Below are 27,608 nucleotides of genomic sequence, written 5' to 3' on the forward strand. Positions count from 1 at the left end.
TGAGAAGTTTGATGATAATAAATCAGAAAATTTGACGTTGACAGTCCAGAAGTGTAGCAGCAGACTGCAGATATCTTGGAAGGGAGATATTCAAGGATGAGAGCAGGAAGACCTGGAATGGAAAAAAGAAACAAAAAAAGAACCAAACCTTTTTGACCAAAAAAGCAAAGCCTAAAAGAATTGATAAATAATTTGCAATGGCAATAGTAAGTCAGGTTTTTGAAAATCTATGAAATTTATTTGAAAAATATAACCCATTACAGTGATGATGCTATGGGGCTAGTTTTTACATTGGTTATAATGGAAAGAAAATAAAATGCATATGCATCATGTGGCATATATGATATGTATAATAAAATGTATGTAAGTACTTTTTCTAAAAGAGTTTTGATATCATTATTGTCAGGTGGCCAGTTTTAGCCACTTTGACCATAGTATCATTACAAAAGTTATGTGATAATTACATAATGTAAAAGAGATGGAGGTTGAAAAGCATTTAAATACGTGATAAACTGAAGCAGGTGGACATTTTAGACATAAAATTATAAATTTTTTGTCTCTTCTTTCAATCAAGTAATCCAATCAGTACGTTAGACCTGGAGGTCCTATCAATACTTACTAATGAAATATTCTACAACAACATCATTTTTGTGACTTTCAGAGAGCAATTTTTTAATTATTCATAAACTGTTTATCAAGTTGAATAAGAGACATGGTCAAACAGCTCACATTATAAAAAGTAAATTTTAAATGAAAGTGTTTCATTGCCTAGATGTCAGAATGCCTGATTTATAGAAATATCTGAGATTCCAAATTTTCATAGAAGCTTTGGCATTTAATTCACTTTTGGTGGCTCAAATATTTCTTTAAAGTACAGGTTTTTAAAATTCAGGAATGTATAACAAAAAATAAACTTTAAAATGAAGTGCTGGTTACTAATGAACATGTTTTACAACATAAAATATGCCAACAAAATTATCACCCACCAGGGAAATATATGGTCTCATGGGGTGTTTTCCATAGAAACATTTTCAACTACATTTTATATCCTTTATAACAGCAATGCAATAAAGAATGAATTATAGAACTAAATCCATATCCATCTATTAGTTGCCTCTAGAAACTAATATACCCAATTACTCAAATAAAAAAACCAGACAGCCTTCCTGACAGCTAAAACTTTTCAAGGAAGTACCAGAAAATAAGCAATTAAATTGTACGTCAAAAACCTGAGCAATATCTAGGCTTCAGTAATCTGTACTTTCTTTAAGTCAGGGCAATTCTTTTATATATTCAGATGAGAAAAGAGATATGAAGTCTTGTAAGACTACACAGAAAATAGGAGAATGAAAAAAAACGTTATGAAATAAGTCCTTACTCACAGTCTCTCCAAATAATATTTATCTCATTTTCTTGTTTGTTGTTACAAAGGTATTTATTCCAGTACCTCTGTTGGAGTAGTTAACTGTTGCAACGTATAAACAGAAGACCCAAGCAGCACAGCACATACGTGAAGGAAGAAAAGCATTTTCACATGAAAGAAAGTATATACGAATGTACAGATTTATAATAATTGACTGGCTAGAAAGTACCATAATTATATTTAAGAATTTGAGAAAAGGTACCCCAAAGATAAAGGAATTAACCAAAGAAGATAAAATGAGGTGCAATTTAATCTAAAAATCCTTGTTCTTGATTTCACAAGTAAAGTGATTAGCACTATTTTAAATTAAGTTCTGTGGAAGGGGGTTTACATATCTTTAAGAAAATCTCATTTTCATTGTTTCTCAAAATGTCACGTATAAATATTTATCTTGCTTTTTCAGCAAAAGTTTGTTAGGGTAATTGATCACAGAGTTTTAACAAGAAGCAGGAGAGGAAAATGTGTTTCTTCCCTAGAGGACCCATGAAGTACAATACTGTTCAGTTGTGACAAAGAAAGAACTAATATTTTTACATGTAAAGCAGATTTTACAACATTGTTTTTCAGAATCACCCTGAAACAGGGCTTTATGTTATTTGTTGCATGCATTTCAAAATAATAAGGTTAGGACATGAACTATTCCTCACCCAAACTAAGCCTTAAATTTGTAGTGCTAGAGTACTGATAATGTCTCATTCCAAATTTATCACCCCAGAATAATGGAAAGATTGCAGGATGCATCCTCACAGTCCCTGCTCCTTGTGGACGAGCTCTTGTCATTAAGGAAATCAGGAAAGGAACGTTGTCTGCCTGATAATAATCAGGAAATAAAACACAGTTTTTTAATAATGTGCATGATAATAAAATAGGACATGGCATACTTAAATACAAGGATTCCCTGGGAATTATTTTTTAAATAATAACAATGGGAAACTTTGACTACATCTGTGATATTGTAAAGGGATTTTTTTTGTTTGCTTTTTTTTTTTGGTTTTGAGACTGTGGAAGATCTCTTCCAAGTCCTACTGAGTATAGTTCTGTGTTGTGGATGGCACAGATCTGAAATGAAGAAGTAAGCTAGTGATCAACTTAGAAAGTCATCAAAAATACCACAAAACAAGAAAACTTCCACAGTTTCACTTTTCTATGAGAAAATTGAAATATTATTTACAAATTTGATATCCAGATGATGACTCATAAAAATCAAGATCTTGGCTATAGTCTAAACTTGAAAAGAGGTTTAAAACATTTTACTACTTTATAAATGAACAGATAAATCTATCCAAAAGAAAATTATCCCTCATAAAATGGGGCTCTAAACATTTGGGTCTGTCTCAAGCAAAGAGAGGAATCAGATAATTTGCCTCAGCTGCTTATTAACATTGTGATTGATAGGCAAAAATTAGAGATAACGGCAGGGCATTGATTAAATTGGAAGTAATCTTTGGGGACTTCAAGTAAATCTAGATTTAGGAATATAATTCTGTGACTTAAAGCAAAAAAGCTTTACTGGAACCTAAATTTTAATATTCCTCAGAGTGAACTACAAAAAGAACAGCTATGGAGGGTAAGAGAATCCATTTCAATATCTTAAACTGAAACCTAAACTAGAAAATTGGAACTGTTACACTGTTAGAATTTACAAACCTTTGGGAATGATCTCAGCATAAATTTCAGGGACCACTAGATATCCAGATTTTAGGACTAATTAATGTATATTCAAGTTTTCAGCAGTACAGTGTTAAAACTTAGGGAAAATGTATAGTTTGTATGTTTTGCTGGCAAACACAGAAAGGAAAAAACAAACTCCAGCATTTACATGGAAATTGTAAAATCAGTAGCAAATCAATTCTTCTTACAATAATAGATCCAGTTAGATATTTTTCAACTAAATTATTTCTTGTCAGAAAAACACAGCTTTTAATGAAGGAAAAAATGAAGGCAAAGTGAAAAATGTTCATTATAATGTTTTCAGTTTTCTATTCAGCTGCTATAATATTAGAAAGAATAGCTTTCATAAGCTTGAAATCTTTACCTTCTCTATATCTCTCAACTGGATTTCATTCCCTTATCATATAGAGTATGAGTTATTTTTGTTTACTTTCATGTTGCTCTTCTTACCCATAATCTGTCACAAAATGATGAAAGGTCAACTTCTACATCTGTATGGTTATGATATCAACATTTATCACTCACTGGTTAAATTTATAAACAAACTCCTCTGCAGTTTCTCCCACTCTTAAGCTCCTATAACTACCAACAAAGCTACCTCATTGTTGTCATAGAGAAATATTGTTCAACTCACACAGCTCAGATCATATCAGGACCAGAGAGGTAGTAAACGACCCATAATTATTTGGCAATCAGACAGCTATACATTCAGGTTCCACATCAGCAATACTACCAATAAAACACAACCCAGGCAGGGTAGGAAAATGTTACTATACACCTAGAAATTTAAAAATGTATCTCTGTAACTAGCACCTCATTAAGGCATCAGCACGGACATGTGGCCCCACATGATCCTCTGTGAATCTGGAGGAGACTTCCCCCACCACTGTGCCTTGGAGCCTGGCTGGGTGCAGGCTGCTCTCATGCCCCATGAGGAGCTGCTAGATCTGGCCCAGGCAAGAGTGGGGCTGTCATAGAGCGATGCTTGGCAGTGCCTAAACAAGGTCACTGCTCCTCTTCTTGTTCCAAGGGGTCTTCCCCACTGATATCAAAGACTTCCATGAATCTGTGACACCACTTCAGACTGACCAGTCTTCTTGTTTCCTGGTCTCACTCCAATGTTTATCAAAGTACTTGTTTTCTCTTGTGCTGTACTTGGGATCCTCAGCAATAAGGGATACCTCATCATACGCGTGTATAACACCTACCCCAAAAGTAGTTTCATTGCCTATGGAACAGTAACTACTACAATATATAATAAATATCTAATTTTAGCTTATTTTTAATATTCTATGTCAATAGGATGGTAATAGCATTTCAATACACTTCTCTAATAGAAACTGTGCAGATATATAGTTTAACTGATATTCATCTTATGAGGTTAGGATCATACTTGCAGTGAAATCCTATATCAAAATGAATAAGCTTAGTATTCAAACAGAATATTTGATGATTTGGTTTTTTTCCCCCCAGTTAGTATTTTCTTTCAGAATATTCATGCCAGAGGGAGCTCCAATCTTCGTACTTCCTGTTCTAAACTGAAATGCAGACATATTTTGTCAAGATATCCCGTCATATAGAAACTATTTCTCATTAATTTTTACTGAACTCTGTCACAGAATATCTTAAGTATATTATCTTTCTCTTGTATTTTATCAGTTTTGGGGGAAAATAGAAAATTTTAATTAGAGATGAAATAGTGAACAAGTTATTAGATATAATTGTTACTCTTATGATATTGTTTTTATGCACAATACAGACACACTTAAAAGATGTTTTAAGGCAATCAACATTAAGTGTTTAATAATGTCACAAATAACAACAAACTCCAGATGAGGCAGCATTACTGAATATGACAAATAAAAAGGAGAAACCATCATTAACTATAGTTAAAAATTAATTTGAAAGACAAGAACAACTTTATAGAATATAATTTATAGAATTATAATTTGAGTTATATAATTATAATTATAAATGAAATTTATAGAATATGCTTTTGTATGACTATGTCTGCATCAACAAGCAAACAGAATCCAATTTTTATGGCAAAACAACAGGTACTGGGGGAACTGCTATCTACATTATCCATGTTGGAGACTTAGTTTAAACAGTCTGTGGTTTGGTCCTATGAAATTAGCGGTTGTCAGCAGTTGGTGTCCATTAGTTATAATCCCCTGGAATCATTCTTCCATGTTATTTTTATCTAAAAGGCACTCAGCTTTAGCACTCTGGAAGCAGATTGCATGGCACACCAGGGTGTAGGTGAAGATAATGGGTAAATGAACTTGTTTCTGAACTATGACTCTCATGAAGAGGTACCCATTACAAAGGAGTGGCTCATAAAGACCTTCTACTATTTAATTTTATTTTCCAATTAAAATAATTCTAATATAATTTTCTAATTAATTTTTTGGGTTTTTTTGTAAAAGGTAGTTAATTGCTTTAGACAGATTTCTGCAGCTACAACTGCATTTTTTAGCACAAATACTAGAATTTAGATATAGATCATCATTATATAGATGTGGTGCTGCTGCTAGCTGCATCTTTTCTAGATTCCAGGCAACTTTTCTATCATCCATTAGACATTTGTCCACTGATAAGTGGAAGGTGTTTAGAAGGGAAAGTCAAAGGATCACAGAAACTTGATTACATGTGTTCACGTTAGAAACCTATATGTGAAGTTTCCCCTGCAAGGACATCGTAATTGATCTTCAATTGTTTGGTTTGGAATTTGTTGCTAAATCCTTCAGCAAAACAGATTGTTAGAAATCTAATGAATACAAAGAATATATATATTTTCTTTATATTCTAAGTGAATCACCTTAGTGTCAAGCCCAAAGCAGTAGTGCTACAGCACCTTGGGAATGTAAAAGATGCACAGAGGGCAGAGGGTGCCTCACATAATCCATTGCATAAATCAGTTCTGCACATACAACACACATATATGGTGAAAGGAGTTAAACAAATTCTGTAGCAAAATATAATGGTTAACACTATAATTTGAAAAAAGCTTCTCCCCTCAATTTTATTTTAAAAATTATTATATATATATATGTATATAAAACCTTCTCACTCACAGCTCCCTAGACTCTAAATCCTAAGCTAATGTTGCTGGTTTGAGGAAATTACCTTTAAAAAGAGATCTGGATGATTAAATCATTGAAAATTTATAGAAATTAGTGTGACAAAATTCCAGTAAAGGATTTAGGTTTTACTTGCTACATCCTGAAAAAAGTCATCCCAGTGTCATAATGTTCTGAAAAAATGTCACTGTTTTCTTTGCTTTACAATTTGGAAGCATTGACTCTCCCTACTGAATTTTCCTGTACCTTATTTAGAAGGTGTCAGAACACCAATAATGATGGTGATATTCTACATGCATTTAATATGGACTGCAGATACATGGAAGCACAAAAATTAGCATAGAGTAATTAAACTGATTAAATTCTTAGTGCTGTGTGGTTTTGGATACAATTTTACCCCGAAACACTGAACTTCTCTCAAGTGTAGTTACCTCTGCTGACTTTTGGCTGCCTCAGCTCACTAACACCTAAAAACAAAGAGAAGCCATGTTTCTGTGGGAGTAAGGATTTCTGTCTAGTAGAATATAGAAGCTAAATGCATGGTGAATCAATTCCTCTCAGAAAGGAGAGAGAACTCAAGCTAGGGTCTTTACCTTCAGTGTGAAGGTTTTAATTCCCAACTGCTTTAACTGCTTGATTAAAATATAGGGGGTTTTCATGATAATTTTTTTCAACTTTATCCTGACTGACTTTTCTTTCTATATTTTTTTTTAGATAAATTTGTTCTTTGAGTTTAACATTTGCAAGACAAATCTGCAAAAAATTACAACTTCTCTTCCAAGATAAAAAATAGCATATCTAACCTGAAGTTGTAGTTCACCTTGTTATCATTCTTTATTCAAGGACGACTTTAGACTAGGGTGACTGCCAGTGTTTTCTGCACAGGCAAAGAAAATATGAATAAAGAGAGAAGGAAGAAGTGGTCAAAGTGAACTTTCTTTACATTATTTTATTTCCCTTTCTATCCAGCCTAAAATTTTGTGCTTTCATATAAAGCTTCAACTATAAAATGCAACTTCCCCATTCATATGATGTTTATTTTTAATCTTTCTACTTCTAATATTTTATCCAGGTTAGCCACACGTACATATACATAGGCTCTCATGTTTTTAAATGTTTAGTATTTTATAGGTAATTGTTCAATCTTTTAATTTGATTATTTCCACTGGAAACAGCAAGCAAAAGCAGAAATTACACATTGAATTTGTTACATAACATTTCTAAGTAAAAAAATTACAGTACCTTGATAAACATAAAAGTATGTATTTGCTTCGAAAGATTCATACTTGGCATATTAGTGAATATAAAATATTTAGTCTCCTACAAGTATTTGTACACCCATTTTTACAAAAAAAGAATCTAAAGAATAAAACCCAATAGTTCTACAATATAGAAATTTTCTTTCTACAATAATCCACCCATTAAACAGTGAATGTTTCTGGCCATTAATCCAATTAGCAACCCTTCTACTCCTGTTTAATATTCTATTGAGTATCACAAAAATAGATTAGGATTTGTGTTGTGTAACTTTAGAATTCCACTCTTCTTACAGGGGAAAGCTCTGCAAGGTAATTGATTATAAATGGCAATGACAGATGGCCACTGTTAGGACTCCAGGACACTATTAATATTTCTAGGTCAGACTTAGATTGTTCCAGATCACTTTGATCCTTAAATCAAATAGCCATTCAGTTCAGGAAATACTGATGATTTTGGCAATACAGATAAGAATTAACCTGCATTATTTACACTGAAGACACTGAAGCAATACTTCTAAGTTACTGATACAGCAAAATATAAATAAATTCATTTTCCACTGATAGCAGTGGTGACAAGTCAAACAGTCCAGAGCCCATCAAGAGTCTCACAGGAAAAAATATTCACAAAAAAAGGAAAAAAAGAGATGTATTTTGTTGTAGGGTTTCTCACCAGAAAAACCTACAGGAAAGGTTCTGATTTTTAAGAAAATCACAGTTAACACAGAAGTATTTCTTTGAATAGAGAAATTTAAAAAAAAATTAGGAAAAAAAAAGTGAAAGAAAAATACAAAGAAAGAGAAAAAGAAAGAGGAAAAAAAGACAAAAAAAGAAAAAAGTCAGAAGGTCAAAATGACATTCGTTTGGGGAAGGTTTGAAAGAGTCTTGAAAGACAGATTAGTATGTAAAAACTCTACTTAAATTGTACAAAAGAAGCTCCTGACTAAAGCAAGCTTTCCATCTAAAATGGTTCTGAAATTTCAGTGTTTGTGGAAACTGTGACTTAAAATATGCAGATTTTTATTCAAGGGCAAGCAAGAGGGCAATGTCCATAAGACACATACCACACAAAAGCCAAAAGGCAGATAACCCCAAAAGCTCAGTAAATATAAAAGTTACAACTGAACAATTAATGGTTAAAATAGAAAACTAACAGTCACATTAGGTAAATGTTCAGGTTTGCCAAATGAGTAGATGAATCTTATTTTGACAGGAAGAGCCTTGGACTTAGAATACACTGAGAAGCATGTATCTGATTTTCAACTGTCTCCCGTTATCACAAAAACTCTGCTTGTGATTCAGAAGACAGGAATTGTACATGTCCAATTGTGAATTGGCCATGTGAATTTCTTACTGAAATTGGAATTTCAGTAAGACTCTCCACAGTGTGAGAGTGAGATAACACAGCTTTAGATGATCTGATTCCCTGTTATGTCTTTCATCTTTTTTGAGGGAAAAATTTACATTACATTTACAATTATATGTGCTTGAAGAACACGACCCTGAGATTAGCTCAGTTGGTTAGAGCATGGTGCTAAGAATGCAAAAGTCATGGTTTTGATCCCCACATGGGCCATTCACTTAGGAGCTGGACCTGATGATCCTTCTGGTCCCTTCCAACCCAGACTATGCAGTGATTCTGTGCTAGTACAAAGAACAATTCCTAGAACATCCTCAAAAAGGGGTAGAGGGAAGAAAAAAAAAGAAAAAAAATAAGTAAAAGGAAAATGGTTTGGAGCTGGATCATACAGAGTCAGGAAGTTATTTTCTTGTCATATCACACTAATATAATTTTTACTTTCATCAGATCCACTTCTCCAAAAATTATTCTTCCCATTCAACGACAGAATTAAGATAGTTAGGGTAGTGCATTGTCTGAGGATTTAAAGACATACACTTTTAAAAGAAACATGTATAGATATGCATAATAACAAAAAATATATATTGAACATAAATCACAATCTTTCCGTTATTCTGTGAAGTGGTAAAACTCCAAACTCTACTTTTCTAGAAGATTTATTTAATTGTCCTAGCTTTTCTGTTATCTCGGACAAAAAAATCAGTTTCATAAACAAATAATTAACTTCTAAATTTATTTATTCCTTCATTCATAAAATTTTCTTTGAATGTGAAACTTTCCTGGTCTGCTTCAATTGCCTAAATATGAGGTATTGTAGGGTAATAGGTCTACCAGTGAGTCACATCAAACAGGTGGTAAATACCTGTCCTTTGGATCAGGAGATCAGAGACCAAACATCTCAGCCAATACTCTGGAGACTAATTCTTTCCCCTAGAGGTTCAACATATGCTTCTGTTTTCAGCCAGGTTCTATATCTGCAGCTTTGACACACACAGCCTTATAATTCCCATGGAAATTATCATGTTCATTTTAAGAGCAAGTAGATTACACAAGAAAAAGCAAATAAGAATTCAAAAGGAAGAATAGCATTTTAGTGGTTGAGGTAAAAGTAGTTGAGGTATATTATACTGTTATATATATTAATGAAACACATTTTTCACTGAACATAGCTGGTGATCGAATTTCCAAATGATAATTGCAGCCCTTCTGGGCAAAAATACTATGGGCAAAATGTTGGTTCTTGCATGTGTACATTCAGAAGATTGTACCAACAGTAATATGGTTGAATCTCTCTTTTCCAGCCAGAATCACAAAGTTTCTTTAGGATTCTAGCAGTCCTTCAAAGCAGACAGAACCATACTCTGACCACGAAGATATTTTCAGAAGATTATTTTTAAGCAAGTAACCGGGAAGATATTGAGTCATAGCAGTCTGTGGAGGCAGGTAGCAGATATGTGGATGCTGCCTCCAAAATATTTTGAATGCCACAATACTTACTACTGCTATGATAAGATGTGCTTACTTCCAAAGAAATTTTCAAAAAGTTAGACATGAATTTCACAGTATATAATCTTATGGGGGATTGTACAATATCTGTTGTGAGGGGTTTCAGCATAGGCAACCAAAAGAAATTTGTTATTATAAGTACTGAAGTGTTAGACATAACTGTGAAGGGACTCTCAAAAACTATATAATGATTCACACACAGCTGCACATAAAGGTATGCCATATTACAGTCCTGAAAGTCATTGCATCATAAAATGATTTGGGTCAGAGGGGATCTTTTTAAAGTCCACCTAGTCTAACCCCATGCCCCCAGCCACCACCACAGGACATCTTTCCCTAGGTGTCAAGGTTGCTCAAGGTCCTCATTCAACCTGTCCTTTACATTGTAAATTAATTTGGCTGTTTTCTTATTTTTCTTAGTTTAAGCTTCAAGGCATTTTCAAGTATTCTTTTTCTCAAAAAAGAAAAAACTGTGATTATTTTCTTCTTTGGGTAAAACACTGTGGAAATTATATTTCAAGTGATAAGGGAAGAAAAGAAAGTAAACTACAAGTATATGTTAATATATGTTCTTGAATTAATAGCATTTTCAATGTATATTTGATAATAGTTAAAGTTTCTGTAATTTTAATCTAGCACCGTACCATGTGAAATGCACAGTATTATAAGGTATTTTTATTTGCTTTAGGGGTTTTTTTGCCATAATGAATACTTTGCAAATAATACTCAAATACAGTAAGAACTCTGACATGATATTTCTATTGCAGAATGCCACTTTATAATTCACTTTGTATTTTTTTTTTTGCCAGAACCTTTACCTGCTAAAATGGTCTCAAAGGTTCTTTTTTTATTACTAGCTGGTGTCCTAATTTGATACAGTTACTGGGCCATATACATATTTTCCTGTAAATGGAAATGTCTAAACATATGCTTTGTTTTTCATTACTTAAAGTACTGAAAGTAGTAATTCCAGTGTAGTAGAATGTTTTTTAAAAGTTGTTGGAATTTTTTCATTTTTGTCAAAAACTTTATAATAGAGATTATATTTAATCTATAGAAATATTGATATTTAATAAAAAACCCAATAGTTTCTATGAAAAAATGAATAAATTTTTACTCTTATACCACCTATGAATATGAAATTGTTTCAACTGAGACCTACATAGTTTCAAAACCTAAACCACAACCCATCAGACAGGAAGAGAAAATACACATTTTAAAAATATAGCTTACACTACCTGTGGACCGACAAACATTTTGTCCATTTGACTTGTATCATATCACCTTAAAATTTTCAAGAGTTAATCCTTGACAAATAGTATCACTAATCCAGAACTGATGAATGCAAAACTGTATTTAGAAAGTGTTAACAATGGTTCACTTTAAACTGGAAGTACATACTGAGATTCTCTTCCCCTGGGTTCTATCCAGTACTATTCAACGCTATTCATTACTTTATTAATATTTATTACAACCGTATATGTTACCACATTGGAGGGAACTTCTGTTGGGGAAGATGAAACAGGAAAGCCTTGGAAATATGATTGCCTGACAAAAGATTTTGGGAATATGAAAACTACAGGCAACATCGAAATGAAAGCCACTTTTGAAATACCAGGTCTTAGTTACTGAACAACTAGAAAACAATGGTATGGCCACTGAAGTAATCCCCTCTTGATGGAACAATACCCTCTGCTTGCAAACAGGTCCAAGGGTCAGAGCAGACCCTACTAGCTCAGCAGAAGGGGTCCAAAGAGTAGTTTTAAGAAGTTAAGATGTAACACTCTATGGTAATATAAGAACTCTTATAGGCTGTATGTAAATGCTATAGGATTTGTATCTTGTATTAGATTGGTTAGTGACAATTAGAATATTCAGTGCAGAAGATGATTTATTGTATTGTAACCAGGACTTCAGACATTCTCATTCTCATTCTCATTCTCACTTCTATTCATTCTCTCTTCTATTCATTCCTCTCTTCCACTTCTACTCTTGCTCCTACTCTCTCTCTCTCTCTCTCTCACCCGTTCACTCTCTTGCTCTCTTGGGCCTGCTCAGAGCTGAGTCTACCAGCTCTGAGCAGTGCCCCAATACCCACGCCCTTTACAATAAACCGACTGTGTCCCAAGACCTGCCTATAGAGATCTCTCGTCTCCATCCGTCACCGTCTACGTCCGGCCGTCCCGACTGGACCCCCAGAACCCCCGTAACCAACAACTTCAATTGCAGGAGGACTGGATTAGAATTTCAATCATTTTGAGACACTGGAAAACTGTTATGAAAAAAAACATTTAATTAAGTCAAAGGTACAATTCTAGACTTAGGGAACAAATGATTTCAGAAACTGGAAGAACAGAGTGAGGGTAGATTGCAATCTCCAGAGTAGGATTTGGGGATTATGATACAAAGTAAACTGTGGTGAACTATTATTGAACTAGTTTGCTGTTCTGAAAAAAAGATAAATAATAGGTTGAGGTGTACAATTATATGTCTGTAAAGGTAATGGCTCTTCTGTATCTGAACTTGTTAAATTATAGTGTATATGGATTAGCGTCTCTAAAGTGTGGATCAGCTGGGGAAAGTCAGGGCTATAAAAATGTTGTTTACAAGAACAGTCTGAAAATATTTGTATTTTCATGGGTGGAGAGGCATGGAGGAGGTTCTAGCCTTTTTCAAATGCACAAGAAAATGGTTGCAAAGACCAAAGATAAAAAAATAAACTGTTTTGCATACCCACAGTCAAGTGAACTGGAAGTAATGGATGTAAATTGCATCAAATGAGACTTTAGTTAGAGATTAGGAAAAGCATAAGCTATTTTTAAAACCTGTGATAGATTGCCTACATGCATTATGGATTTTTCCTCACTAGACATTTATAAATACATGTTGATCCATCAAAAATCATTAAAGCAGATGAATATTTTTTGAACCATTTGGTTTTGCTTTTTATATTACAAACATGCTAAATATGGATGTGTCTTGGCTATTACAACTCTAACCAATAGGAGGCACCAAGCTGTGGAGGTTGAGAATGAATAAGATTGATAAAAATGATTTTCAAGAATGTGAAGACTTACAATGCTGTTATCTTTGGGTTTGAGTGAAATGATTAAGAATCAAAATGGATGACTTAATTGACTGGGTTTCTTAGAGTATATGGAGAGAAGAAGACACTACAAATTGCACAACCTGGGGGCTGGAAGATAAAAATATACATACATAAGAGAAAACTCAAAGACCCCTGGTACAAAAATTTAAGTCTCTAAATTAGGAAAAATGCATTTGCCAATAATTCTACAATAATGAAAAATCAGTATTTAAATAGAACATGGAATAATAAGTTTTTAAATCCAGAATCTCTGCTTTTTCTGTGTGAAATTCATTTCTGTTCAGGCTGTAGTTAAAATGGGATAATATCTTCCTCTTAAAATGATGCTATTTCACAGAATATTGTGAGATGGAAGGGACCTATAAGGATGATCAAGTCCAACTCTTAAGTAAATTACCTGTATGGAGCTTGAGCCCACAACCATAATGTTATTAGCACCCTGCTCTAGCCAACTGAACTACTATAGGGATAGCAGTGCATGGAACATCTAGCTGAAGACAAGAAAAATATGCACCAAAGTATTCAGGAATGAATGGTAATGCTATCTTTTTGCATTCCGTTAAATAAAGGAAATTTAAAATCTTTCCACTCTAATACAAAGCAACAAAGAGTCATTGTTAAATTCTGTTTCAAAAAGGTGTACCTTTCCAATACATTTTTCTTGTGGATGGAAAAGTGCCACATTTGGCCTTTGAGATAGTGACAGTATTTCTGTACTTGAGAAATACACTAAGAACTTTAACTTGTCTAGGCAAAGGAAAGCCTTGACCTTTTTTCAGATGAAGTACCTCAAAAATATGGTGATGAGGACCACATAAAAAAACCATCATGCAAATCTTCACTTTCCCTGAGGGGAGAACCTGATCTCACAGGTTACTTGTTCCAGATCAGAAGACAAAGTAAGATAAAATCTTTTCCGTTTCTACTATGTGCTCTCTCCTCTGTAGTTTATTCTGTTAAATATAACATTTTAAACTGAACCTTTAACTTGAGACTTTAGGTACTATTTAAGATTCCTTGTAGCAGAATTTTTGATGGAAATGTACATAAAATTTTAACCCTTTTGTTTAAACTTTGTTGTTTATGGAAATTGTTTAAGGAATTTAGTTCATATTTTAAATTGGTATGCAATGAAAGAATCTGTATTAAATAAATGCTTCCTAATTACTGATATTGTACTTTGGATGTATGCAAATTTATTACATTCATGGAGTCATTCACTATAGGTGAGTTGAAATTAATTTAATGCATTTAATAATTTATCTGACTAGAGGAAAACAGTATATTAATATGGCAATGTTTGTATTTTATTTTTCAATAATGCTTTTCAAAAAAAAATCAGATTGTTAAATATTTGGTCACTTGCACACAATAGAGATATAGTATATTTTACTATTTAGACTAAAATAAGACATTTACAGATATATAACATCAGTGAATTTCTGGTCACTAGGTTTGTAGTTAAATTTGCAATGTCTTTACAGTTTCACTTTCTAAATTTTTTTAGATGGCTACATTCTTCTTTCTAAATTTCACTTATACCCTCTACTTTATTTCTATTTTATTTAGCTTATAACAATGGAATGAATCATTAGTAGGAAGTTTGTCAGTATCATGGGGCAGAAATGGCAACAGACTTTCCAGAAAATTTCGTGTGATAAGAACAGGCAATGATTGCAAAAATGTAACAAAGTTTTGGGTTCTGTGGCACTCTTCAGCTACTGATCAGAGAGTAAATCACATGTAATCTATTTATTATTTATCACTCAGATCTCAATATACCTTTTAATATGATCCAGGATAATCTGTAAAATATTTTTTTACTTATCTTAACTAGTCTTCCCCAGTTTCCAGGAATCTGTTTTTTAGGGCCTTATCTTCTATGCAAACTATGGTGGAATTAACTTCAGGGGCTCTGAAGCAAAGCACAGCAGCATTTGCTGTGGTGTCAGGCACTACCATGGCTCACAGTGCCAGTGGGTTGGTCTCACTGTGGCATTTCTTCCTGTTGAATAAGCATCCTATAACCCAAGGCCTCCTGTGCTGCTCTCAGTTATTCAGAAACCTCTAAGTGACAATTAATACAAAAAGAAAAAGCAGTTGAAGTCCTTGTACCACGCTACTCATGGAAAGGAAATTTGATTCATTAAAAGAGATAATGGCAATTCCATTGGTATGCCTGAATTTTGTTTAAGGTCATTTCAAAGGCCCATTACCTTCATTAGATCATAGCATAACAAAAAGATGAAAATGCAAAAGAAGGCAAAATGATATTTTGACGCACTGGGTGTAGGGGGGTGGAAAGAGCGTCGTGTCCGTCCCGATTGTGTCCCGCCAGAGCCACTCCGGTGGTGCTGTGCAAATGCACTTGGACACACTGTGGCACACCGTAGTAGGTGGGTACTCACAGCCACTCACACACACAGAGCTGGACAGCTCCTGCAGCATAGCCGGGGACAAAGAGGCAGGAGGGGTCCTTTGTATGGAGTTCCGAGGGGTTTATTGGGGTCCCCGCCCAAAGGGATCCAGGAACCAAGAACACAGAACACTGAGGGGTCTGGGGTTTTATCTGGATTGGCACTGGGGGAGGGCAGAACATCAGAGCCTATCCTTCGGGGGCCATGGGGTGGAGAGGGCGTGGGGTAACAGGACGGTGACCAGTGGGAAAGGCGAGGGGTGGAACAAGGGACACGGGAACCAGTGGGGAATCAAGGAAAGGAGAACTATCTAGAACATGAACTTAAAAAAGGTAAAAGGGGGTGGTCTTAAACCTCTGAGCCTGCCCACCAGTGGACCTCCACTGTTTTGGGGCTCTGTGGCTTCTTGGTCATTTCTGCAGTGGATTCAACCACTGCAACAATATTTAAGTTAAAATTTGATTTTACCTGTTTTACCGGGAAGTAAACTACCCAAAATTAAACTAAAGAATTTATTTTCTGAGTGAGAGACATGCAGAAAATCAGTGTTTGCATCAGGCATTCTCCAGGCTTCTTTCTGCATTTGTTAGTCCAACGTGATCAAAGTTTGCTTGTTTTTCTTTTTTAATCATTCCTAACAGGCCATGGGGCCATTATATATAAAATAATAAAATTTTTTAAAAGGTAGAAAATAGTATTTATAAATATTGCAAACACATATTTTGTAATAAATTGATCTACCTTTCTGAAGTAATAGATAATTGCAAACAAAATTACCAAAAGCTTTTGCTTTGAGTGGTAGCCTGTATTTAAAATGTTGCAGAAAAAAGTTTCTGACTCATTTGCAGAGGTAGCAGTAGAGATCTGCAGTATGTGATGGGCAAAAAAAACCCTCAAAACCAACCACAAGCCACACATGTACTAAATTGCCATAGCCAAGAGATGAGTGCCTCACTAAAGTAACTGAACTATCAAAAATTATTTCCAGTGATTATAAGATATTACATTCTTGGTCCTGTACATATGTGGATGTAGCCCAAGTGCAGGAATCCTGTTACTTCTTAGGCCTGTGTTACTGTTCTAGTGTCTTTGAACACAGTAGTGGGAAGCAGACATGAGAAGTCTTCTTGTACTGTCTTTTGTCTTTACACTTTCCTGGAACAGTTTATCATGAATGAGTCATAAAGGGAACAGATTGTAATATCATCTTGCAAAAATCCGTTGACCTTGGTAGAATGCCTTGTGAAAGAGAACTCAGCTTAGTGGAAGACATAAAAGTAGGGGCACTGAATGAATTTCCTACACAGAAAGAAGAGATCAAAAGGTGGCCTTTTTTTTCCTGCAAAAGAGAAATCAGTCAGTAAGTTCAAACAATTTAACTATTCTGAACTTAAACCTAAAAATAATATATTAAAAAAACAACTCCTTTTTGTTCACATGCAGGCAAACATGCTGCCTTTTGGAAAACAATCTATCAGAGAAGTAAAAATATGAATCTTGTAGCCCAGAACTAGTTATTTATGCAAATTTTACTCTAAATGAACATAAGAAAAATACTTCCCATAACAAGAATAAAGTAGGAAAAGAAAAGCCTTTACTCAACTCATTAGTTGTAATTAAGAAGTATGTAAATCCTGATCTTCAATCAATCATTTCAAAATTAAACCTAAAGCAAAGTAACCCAAAAACTGCCCTTCAAATTTCTCATTACAGCACCATTTAGAAATGAGATTTCCAGCTGAACTGCAATTGTGTTTAGTTAAACAAGCTGTCAGATTGCAATTGGTATGTGCAATATGGAAGTTATTCAAGGGTAACATTCTGAACATATGCATAATTATTGGAAGAAAAGATATGAGATATATTAATTTAGTTTCCATTACAGAAAAAACAAACATGAACTGCTCACTGCAGTATACAAAGGAGCTGGACTTGTCTGTATTTGGAAATTTCTTACCTGAAGGAATGAAAAGAATACACTGTGTAGTCTTGACCTTTCTTTAAAGTCACCAGTTATCAGTGTAAAAGGCTGCCTTGTTAGGTATCTGTCACAGGAGAAGGTCAAATATCATATTATGATTCTCACTGGAAAAAGTATCTGTTTTACTGCAACGGCACCTATTTTGCTATTGGAATCTCTATCTTAGGTATGTAAAAACACTGGAATTTTTAATATGCTATTTCCTTGAGTCTTATCAGAATTGTAGATCATATCTAGAATACAACCTAAATAATTTATACTAAAACAATTTCAGTTATCTAAATAGCAGTATTTTGAAAGCAGGTTGACCGACTCAACTGCTGGGGGAAAAAAAGCCAACCAAAACACAAAACTAAACCCAAAAACACAAACAAAAAACCCCCAAACCTTCAATTAATAGGCATGTGAATACAATACTTTTCTTAGTGGTTAAGCTCAAAAACGGAATTAATGGTCTTGAGAAAACTTTTATTTATATAGTTGCAGAAAAGAAAGAGTTTAGCTGATTTTTTTTCCCCCTGTAAGATAGAGGTGGTTTCAGTTTCCAGGTGAGATGAGTAAAAGAAAATATATATAAAAAGGTAAAAATATAGTTGAAATTAGTATTTTTGTATAGATGTTAAGGTCCAAGTTTTTACATTTACAGTGAAGAAAACTCAAGTGTTTCATTTCTCAGAAACACATTAAAACGTTTCCTGTTTTCTTACAAATATTCTCAGCCTTTCAGATAAGAGCTTCTTAGAAATTGTCCCTAAATCACTGGAACAACTATCAGCTGTGCTTCTTTTTATTTTCTTGCTATTTCCTTTCTACCTTTATTTTTCCATAACATTACACTGTTTACACTACATTATAGCTATAGCATTACTTATATCACAATCATTTTAGTTAAAACCTAAGACTGTGAGTATTAAACACTTATTGAAATATAATACCAAATGCTTAGTGTTTTTCTCTATTTCTTTTTTTTTTAATTATTTTTTTAAAACCTGCAACCATTGTTATTCATTTAAGGGTTTGAACATCCTAGGTGACAAAGTAAAATTTCTAAGATAGCAGATAGTTCTCTCATATAGCATAAATACATAAAAATAAATTATCAATGACATTATTAAGGTGTCTATACATAATAATGAGTATATGAGGTTGTTACAAGGTTGTCATCTAAGGAGAAATGGAGGGTGTTCAGAGTGAGGGCATTTGTCTTCCCAAATAGCCTTTATGCATGCTGGAACTCTCCTCTCTGGGGATGGCTGAACATTTGCCTGCTAATGGGAAGCAGTGAGTGAGTCCCTTGTTTTGCTTTGCTTGCATGTGCAGCTTTTACTTTACGTATTAAACTGTCTTTATGTAAACCACACATTTTCTCACTTTTACCCTTCCAATAAAGTCCCTCATATCTGCAAAGACTTGAATTCATAGAACCACAGAATCATCACAGAATCATTGAATGGACTGGACTGGCAGGAACCTTTAAGATCATCTACTCCCAACCTCCCTGCAATGAAGAGGGACACCTTCCACTAGACCAGGTTGCTCAGACCCCATCCAACCTGGCCTTAAACACTTGCTTCCATCATCAACCTATTCCAGTGCCTCACCACCCTAAGGGAAAAGAATTATTTCCTAATATCTAACCTAAACTTTCCCTCTTTCAATTTGAAGCCATTCCCACTTCCTGTTGCTACATGCTCTTGTAAAAAGTCTCCCTCCATCTTTCTTGTGGCCTCCATTCAGGCGCTGGAAGACTGCAATTAGGTCATCTGAAGCCTACTCTTTTCCAGGCTGAACAATCCCAATTCTCTGAGCTTTTTCTTGTAGGAGAGGTGCTTCATCCCTCTAATCAACATCATGGCCCTCCTCTAGACTCACTCCAACAGGTCAATGTCCTTCTTGTGCTGGGACCTCAAGGGCTGGATGCAGCACTCCAGGTGGGTTCTCACAAGATTGGAGTAGAGGGGCAGAATCACCTCCCTTGCCCTGCTGGCCACGCTGCTTTGGATGAAGCCTAGGAATGGACATTGCCAGGTCATGTCCAGCCTCTCATCCACCCCAAGTCCTTCTGGGCAGGGCTGCTCTTGATCTGTTCATCCCCCAGCCTCTGTTGATAGCAAGGGTTGCCTTGAACCAAGAGCAACACTGTGCATTTCATTTTGTTAAACTTCATGAGATTCCCTTAGGTCCACTTGTCGAGCTTGTCCACATCCCTCTGAACGCCATCTCATCCTACTGATCTTGTTCACCTTGATGTTTCATTATTCAGAGAATTATACAGTCAGTCTGGGTTTTGTTTGTTTATTCGTTTTAATAACACCATTATAAAACAAAAACTAGATTTATTTATGTCTGAGAAGGAAAGGAGAGGTAGACAACCGGTAATATGAAAAAACCTGACAGCACTTATTTTGATTAATTAGAAGAAATAAAATATTGTTTCCAATTATCTTCTGGTTTACAAATATTTCTTATCTGAATGTATTTATTAAATTGTGAAGACCAGAAATAATATTATAAAAGTATCAGCCTTTTGTCCATGGTCCTGAGATGTGAAAGTTTGCCTTTTAAAATCAACAGTTCTGAATTCTGTGCAAATTTCTGCTTAAATGGGAGAGTGCTCACATAAGCATTGTTTGCTGAAGAAATGTTCCTAAGATTTCTCGGAAAAAAATGAATTCACTATGTAATTACAGGAAGCCACCAGTAAACAATCCACAAACATTTTAAATATAAGAAACACTGAAATACACTGATCACATTATACAATTTATAAATAGTTTATGAACAGGAAATAAGGATGTTTTCAAATTGTATCCTTTGTCAAGTATCTTATGCAAAGTAATAACCCTAATAATAAATTTCCTTAATATAAAATGTCCCTATAATTTGCATGTGATAGTTTTATAGCAATTTCTCTTTGTGGAGAAAATAAGTGCTTACAATGCTGCTGTGTCCTTGCTGTGACAGGCCAAATTTACTTTGAGGCTTCTTATTTTTTTAGCATGTCCTTTGTTTCAGAAATTACTAGCTTAGACTATTCCAGCTCTGTTTTCCTATGGTACAAATGGTATTTTTTATTTTTATTTGAATATTGGCTACAATGTGTTATATGGGGCTTTCATTTAGACTTTAACAACTAGTATTATCTGTTTTCTGTATTTTTTCCATACTATTAATTAATTACACATGTTTTTAAATGCTGCTGAAGAAAGGAAAGGAGATCATTTGCTTCTGTATAATAAAACCAAGACGTTTTCCACAACTCATGAGTGTTTTTTCCTGTTAATAAATTAAAAATAAAATAAATGAAATAAATAATTAATCATAATTGGGTATTCCATACTTGTCTTGAAAATTGTGTTTCCTATCTCTGTGATAGTTTTTTTAGATTTGATAAACACATTTCATTTAGTAGCTACAGGGTTAATGACAGAATCACGTCTGCATTTTTTGCCTAAATAAAATTAATTATTCATAGCACTACAAGCCTGAGTCCCATAAGCAAAACACCAACATTAATAGCTAAGTGAAAAGAAATGTTTGGCTAGTTTTTGGTTTTTTCAATGTTTTTTTCCCTCATAGGAGTAATGCTTTATATATTTTCACCTAATTGCAAATAATGTTTCATAATTCCATCAAATATGGAACTTACCAGATGCAAGTCTTCCTTTTAGGGAAGATCTCCTTTTTGTCTTAGTATGCATGTGTATATGCAGTGTGGAATACAGATCTTTATTGAAGCTGTTTTTATCTGTTAATCCCGTGTCTGATGCATTACCTGAATTTGTAAACTTAGAAATTCACTTTGGAGGCAAGTGAAATATACACAGTGGTTACAGAGCTTTCTAGAGGAAGGATATCTACACTGTCACATGAGCTGTGTGGGAAAACATAACAGCTTGTAAAAGCACACACCTCTTCATGAATGAAAGAAAAAGCCAATTTCAAAAGGTCTTCATTCCTTAGACTACAACTTTCAGGCTTCCGTCTTTAAGATATGATGCAATTTTTCTTATCTTTTAATATTTTTTGGGGCTAACTCTCCTCTATAGCATTTTATTTGTTTAGTATTATTTTATTATCTCATATTTTCATTGAATCCTAATGATTCGTTTAAGAAAATATCGACGCCAATGCACATAACTGTTACTTGTCCCAGTAATTATGACATTCAAATATATATATCTACTTTATTTTATATATATATAAAAATATATATATATATACTTATTTTATAAGAATGAGACCGCTTCCTTAGACATAAAATCCATGTCCTACTACGCATACTTATATCTTTAAGATATTTTAGAAAGAAGAAAATACATATTTTTTATATCAGCAGAAAGAAACAGTATCATTTAGGATAATAATTAATCTGACAAAATGAGATGAGGACCCTAACTTTAATGTGTTCTTGCACAAAATCTCACAGGACTCATCAATCCTGACAGCGTTAGTAGGCTTCATTAAGCATTAGTTAAATTAGCCATTACTTCTTAACATTATTGGCTAATTGCTTTGTGAATCTCAGGCAGCTCCAGAGTATACTAAAGCTCCATATCAATACAGTAAACTTTCACTTCTCAGTATGATATCCCACTATTTAAAACTTGATTGATGGTTGGCCTTCAAAAGCTGGAATGGGCTTTATTAAATTCCTAAGTAGGAAGAACAGAAAAGTAGAGTGAAGATTTGATTGCCTGGTGCAAATATAGTTTTTAGTATGCTGAAAATATTGATGAAGATGACTGGCTAAAATTTGCAGCTGAGAAAAAAATCCCACAAATTCTAAAGATAACACCACCTTACACCATTTGTTGATAAGAATACTGTAGTCCCATTCCAACATAAAAGTGTGGCATGAATTCCAAATTGATGTTTAAAGCAATAAAATGTGTTAGTTCTTTCTGGAAAAAATGTGTTGTACCTTGTCCACATATGATCTTTAAATATCATCTAATTCAACCTCCTTGTTGTGGGCAGGGACTTCTTTCACCAAATCAGGTTGCTCAAAGTCCCATCCAACCTTGCCTTGAATGTTTCCACTGATGGGGCATCCACAACTTTGCTGGGCAACCTGTTCCAGTGTCTCATCACTCTCACAGTAAATACTTTCTTCTTAATAGCTAATCTAATATATGATCTGAATCTATCTTCATTCAGTTTAAAACCAATATTTCATGTCCTATCCCTACAAGTCCTGGTTAAATGTCTCTCCCCATTTTTCTTATAAGCCCCTTTTAAATATCAATAAGGTGTCTCCAAAGCCTTCACTTGTCCAGGCTAAACAATATCAACTCTGTCAGCCTCTCTTTAAGGAAGATGTATTCCAGCCCTCTTACCATTTTTGTGGTTCTCCTTTGGACCCACTCTAACAGGTCTATGTTGTGCTAGGGGCCCCAGAGTTGCATGTGGTATGCAATGCAGGGTCTCACAAGTATGGCACTGGGAAGAATCACCTCCCTTGATCTGCTGGTCACGTCTTTTTATTCAGCCTTGGATACAGTTGGCTTTCAGGGCTGTGAATGCACATTTTCAGCTCATGTTTAGTTTTTCACCCACCAATATACCCCATGTCCTTCTCTGTAGGGCTGCTCTCAATCTATTCCGAGTGCAGTCTGTACTGAAGAAATGTGAAGTACCTGGTTGATTTGTCCATACCTCTTTGTCATTTATGAAAATAACTCATGACTGCAAAATTTATGCTGGTCTATATGGTGGTCTGTTTCTCAAAACAGGCACCTATCAGCGCTTCTAAATAGTAATAGATCCACTTCAGGAACACAAGGCTCAAATTGACAGCCTGAAACCTACTACTCTGAGAATACATTAATCAGTAATAGAGATCATGGAAATGCCTTCCCACTTCTCTGTTGAAACTTTGTCAGGATTCAGCAGAGAATTAAAGCTTTGTGACCTGTGTCTAAAAAAAAAGAAAAAACCTATTTCTATTGTTTAGCATTGAGCAGTGTGCAGTTCGGAAGGGAATAATCTTTGATTTCAGTCCTTGGTTCTAGAGTACTAATGCATGGTATGAACATTTTTATCAGGATATAACTGCAACTGGGACAGGTAAGTTTTATTGCTTGTTGCTCTTTTGCTAAGGAACAGAAAACCCAGACTTCTATAGCTGCAGCCCTGCAAGCACTGGGGGACAGATCCAAGGAAGGAATGGCACAAATCCAAGCAAGGAATGGCACAAAAAAGCTGTACCTCCTGTAACTTCTGGTAAATTGCACTTTGGCCTTAGATATCCCCTGGTACCTGGATTCCTCCATTCTTGAAACAAGTTGACAGTATTGTGTGGATGATATCTAATCCATAAGGGAGTTTTTTTCCATATAATTTTGGAGTTTTCTGAATTCTCATCCTCATCATCGTATCTGGGGGATTTCAGGTAGCTAAATAACTCCTGCCAGCACTCTAGGCATCAGCTTCCCACAAGGGATCAGAGAGTTTATCCTGACTACCCATGCCTCAGGAATCAGAAAGCAAAGAAGGGGTAGGACTGTCCCTGGTTTGGTGATCATCTTTGTAGTCAGGGAGCTCAAGAAGACAGGTTTCCCATGACGACAAATGGTCTCCTAGAAATAAAGGCAGAAGCTAATTGCCCTGCTGGGAAATGAAGAGTGGACAGAGAATAGTGCCAAAAAGAAAGTGCCAAAAAATTTCTCTGCTAGTAGATTGGCACCTGGGTTTTAAGCACTTCCCAGTGAAGATTCTCATGTGGCAGAACTAAGTGAATGACACTGTCTGATGTTAAAACAGGGATGAGGTTAGACAATTTGATTAGAGAAATCTGAATCAAGAACTGTAAAATATTACAGAAGAAAGAAAAACCACATCTACAAAAAACACAACTCTGTCTTCAGAAAAAAGATACATCTAATCAGAGCTCTCATGCAAGGAATTGTTCTTTAAATGAGAGTTTGGGATGCATAACTGGAGTCTGTGAGCAAATGGCCTCGTGAGGTAATCCTGTGAGAGTTCTGTCTGGGATATGTGCCATTTAGGTGTGTTAGCTAGCACACATCCCTTACACCAGGGCCTGGCTTCAGAGGTAAAATACATGGAATAAAGCTTTGGAGCTAAAATCCTGATACTTTTACATGAGGGATAGGGAAATTCTGTAGTTTAGGAAAAGACAGTGGAGATTTCTGAGTGTGGCAATTACTGTCTTATTTGGTTCCACAATATTGGGCTACAGATATGCATTTTACATATACATTTTCCTGTATTTGAGGTGCGTGTGAAGTTGCACCCTGTTATTTTAGTACCATGCTAAATAAAGCTAACATCCTATGTGTGTGTCCAAAGCAGACAAATTCTTTAAATTTTGACATCCTACAAAAGGTAAATATATGCCTTTGTGTTGGGTTGACCTTAGTTGGCTGCCAGAGTCCCACACTACTCCTCTTCCTTAACAGAACAGGGGGAGAAAGAAAAGCTTATACGTCAAGATAAAGACTGGAGATCACTTAACAATTACTATCACAGCAAAATAAACTTAGAGAATTTTAATTTGAATTAATCTATTAATGAAATGCAGTAAGATATATCAAGTGATATGTTAGGACAAAACCAGAAAACTTTCTCCTGCACCACTCCACTCCCTTCTTTCCAGGCTTCCTGTGTCATGATACGTGTTGTTGGCATTAGGCAAGAGGGCAAAACTATCTAGGTGATATCATGCTAGCTATAGTATAGGAATGACACATACTAAGATTTCATTCTCAAAATTCATTACAAAGTCAAGGTTAAGTTAGTAGCAGCGATCTAAACCTGTGACACTGATGGGTAATTGGGCAGATGTCTGGACACTGTTGTGAATGAAAGGACTATTATTAGTGAGAGATACACTAAGTTGCAATTCACTTTCACCATGAAATAATTGTGTTTGAGTGGTGCATTGCCAGAGACAGATAACAAGAGCTGACAAGCCCTCCTATGTCTGTTGAATAAACACTGTTAACTTGATTCAAATGCGGTAGCTCAAATTTGCATTATCCTTTTTCAGTATTTCATTATCACAATTAATGTGGGCAGAGGGAAATCTGGTCAGTCTGTCCAGTGGTGTTGTCATAGGCAGAGTCCCTCATGGTTTTTTGTGAAGCCAGCCTTGAATAGTTGCTGTTGTTTCTTCTTTGAAGCAATAATGAAAAAATAGGTTTTGACATTATAATTGCCAACACTTTTTTTTCTCTTTAGGTGTGAATGCAGAATGAATTCAATACATAGCTTCAGTACATCTTACAGCATACAACATTCAAAAGTGAAAGCTTTTTTTTCCCCTAGATTACCAATAATTCAGCAAAGTATCTGGGTCAGCAAGTGTTTATTATGTCAGTAAATACACCTTTTAAGTTACACAAAAACGTTACATGTATAACCAACCACACACATAATTCCAGTTCTTATCACAAGCTATTGTTCATAGTGCTTTTTCTACTAATATATTTTCTGACTGTCATTCTTATGTATCCACATTCTCTCAACTAGGTGAAACTCCACATAAGTACAACATGTGGAATCCTATAAATATAATGAGGCTTTTTATGTTTCACTATGTCACCACAACTCATATTAGCTACTGCTAGAACCAGGGAGTTCTGAAGAAGGCTTCAAGCTAGTGTTGATATTAAAGGTGCACACTCACAGATAAGTGATATATTTATTAGCAAAGAGCAAAGAAACAGAAGACAATGTGGCATTGTTCTTATGCATTTTCTAGTAGTGTGCTGAGAAGACCACAGATACTTATCCATTTAGAATGAAAAATGAAAAAGAAGCTGAAAGAAGTGGAAGTTTGGGACATTCAGACTGGTAGTTGGAAAGAATTTATCACTACTGCTGACACAAGCCAGGATGTTATTGGCTGCCTTGGCCGCCCAGGCACACTGCTGGCTCATGTTCAGCTGCTATTGACCAGCACCCCCAGGTCCTTTTCCACCCGGCAGTTTTCCAGCCACTCTGCCCCAGCCTGTAGCACTGCATGGGGTTGTTTTGACCCAAGTGCAGGACCTGGCACTGGGCCTTGTTGAACCTCATAACGTTAGCCTTGGCCCACTGATTCAGCTTGTCCAGAGCCCTATGAGGAGCCTTCTAAATGGTATAGCAGGTCACTGTTACCCCTTGGATTATGAGGTCTTCATTCTTCTCCCTGTACCTGTCTTCCAGATCAGGAGACTGGTCTTACTGTTAAAGACTGGGACAAAAAAGGCATTAAGTTCCTCAGCCTTTTCCTCATCCTTTTCCTCATCCTTAGTCACTATGTTTCCCCCCACAATATGTCACTATCTGGGCTTCCCTGAGTTCACAGTCTTTCCAATAAATCTTCAGTCTGAGTTTGTAGATAATAGACTTTCAATAATTTGTGAGGCTAGGAGGATTAGTGGATTAGTGCACAAGCCTTTGGACACCAAAGAACTAGGTTAAGAGATCTGCTTTGGGTCAAAAGAGAAATGAGTTTGATAATCTCTGCTTAGTCCCTGGAAAACATTTGTACAAATCACAGAATCACCTTTAAACATTTCCTACTATTGAAATTCTTTACTTACAAACGCCAAATCTGGTGCTACACACAAAGAAAATCATCCAGAAAGACTATGCCTTTCTCACTGAAACTGAGCTATAAATCCGAAATATACTGAGACACTCACCACTTAGAAGTCGTACTCGGACTATAACAACTCATACAAATCAAGTATCTCTGGTGAAATATTCACATTCTTTTTTTCTTCTTTGAACCATCCATTTCACTCTTGCCATTTTTCAGTTCATGTAGTGAAGCAGTTAGTGGAGTTCA

General features: G+C 35.1%; 1 long non-coding RNA gene across 1 annotated transcript; it reads right to left on the bottom strand.

Annotated features, from left to right (window-relative positions):
• LOC125323954 lies at window positions 1-27,608 on the bottom strand. Its single transcript, XR_007202725.1, has 3 exons — window positions 27,463-27,608; window positions 17,783-17,870; window positions 1-112 (listed from the first exon to the last, which is right to left on the bottom strand). It is a non-coding gene; the product is annotated as an uncharacterized LOC125323954 (long non-coding RNA).

Source organism: Corvus hawaiiensis, chromosome 3 (genome assembly GCF_020740725.1).
Source record: "Corvus hawaiiensis isolate bCorHaw1 chromosome 3, bCorHaw1.pri.cur, whole genome shotgun sequence".
Classification (NCBI taxonomy): domain Eukaryota; kingdom Metazoa; phylum Chordata; class Aves; order Passeriformes; family Corvidae; genus Corvus; species Corvus hawaiiensis.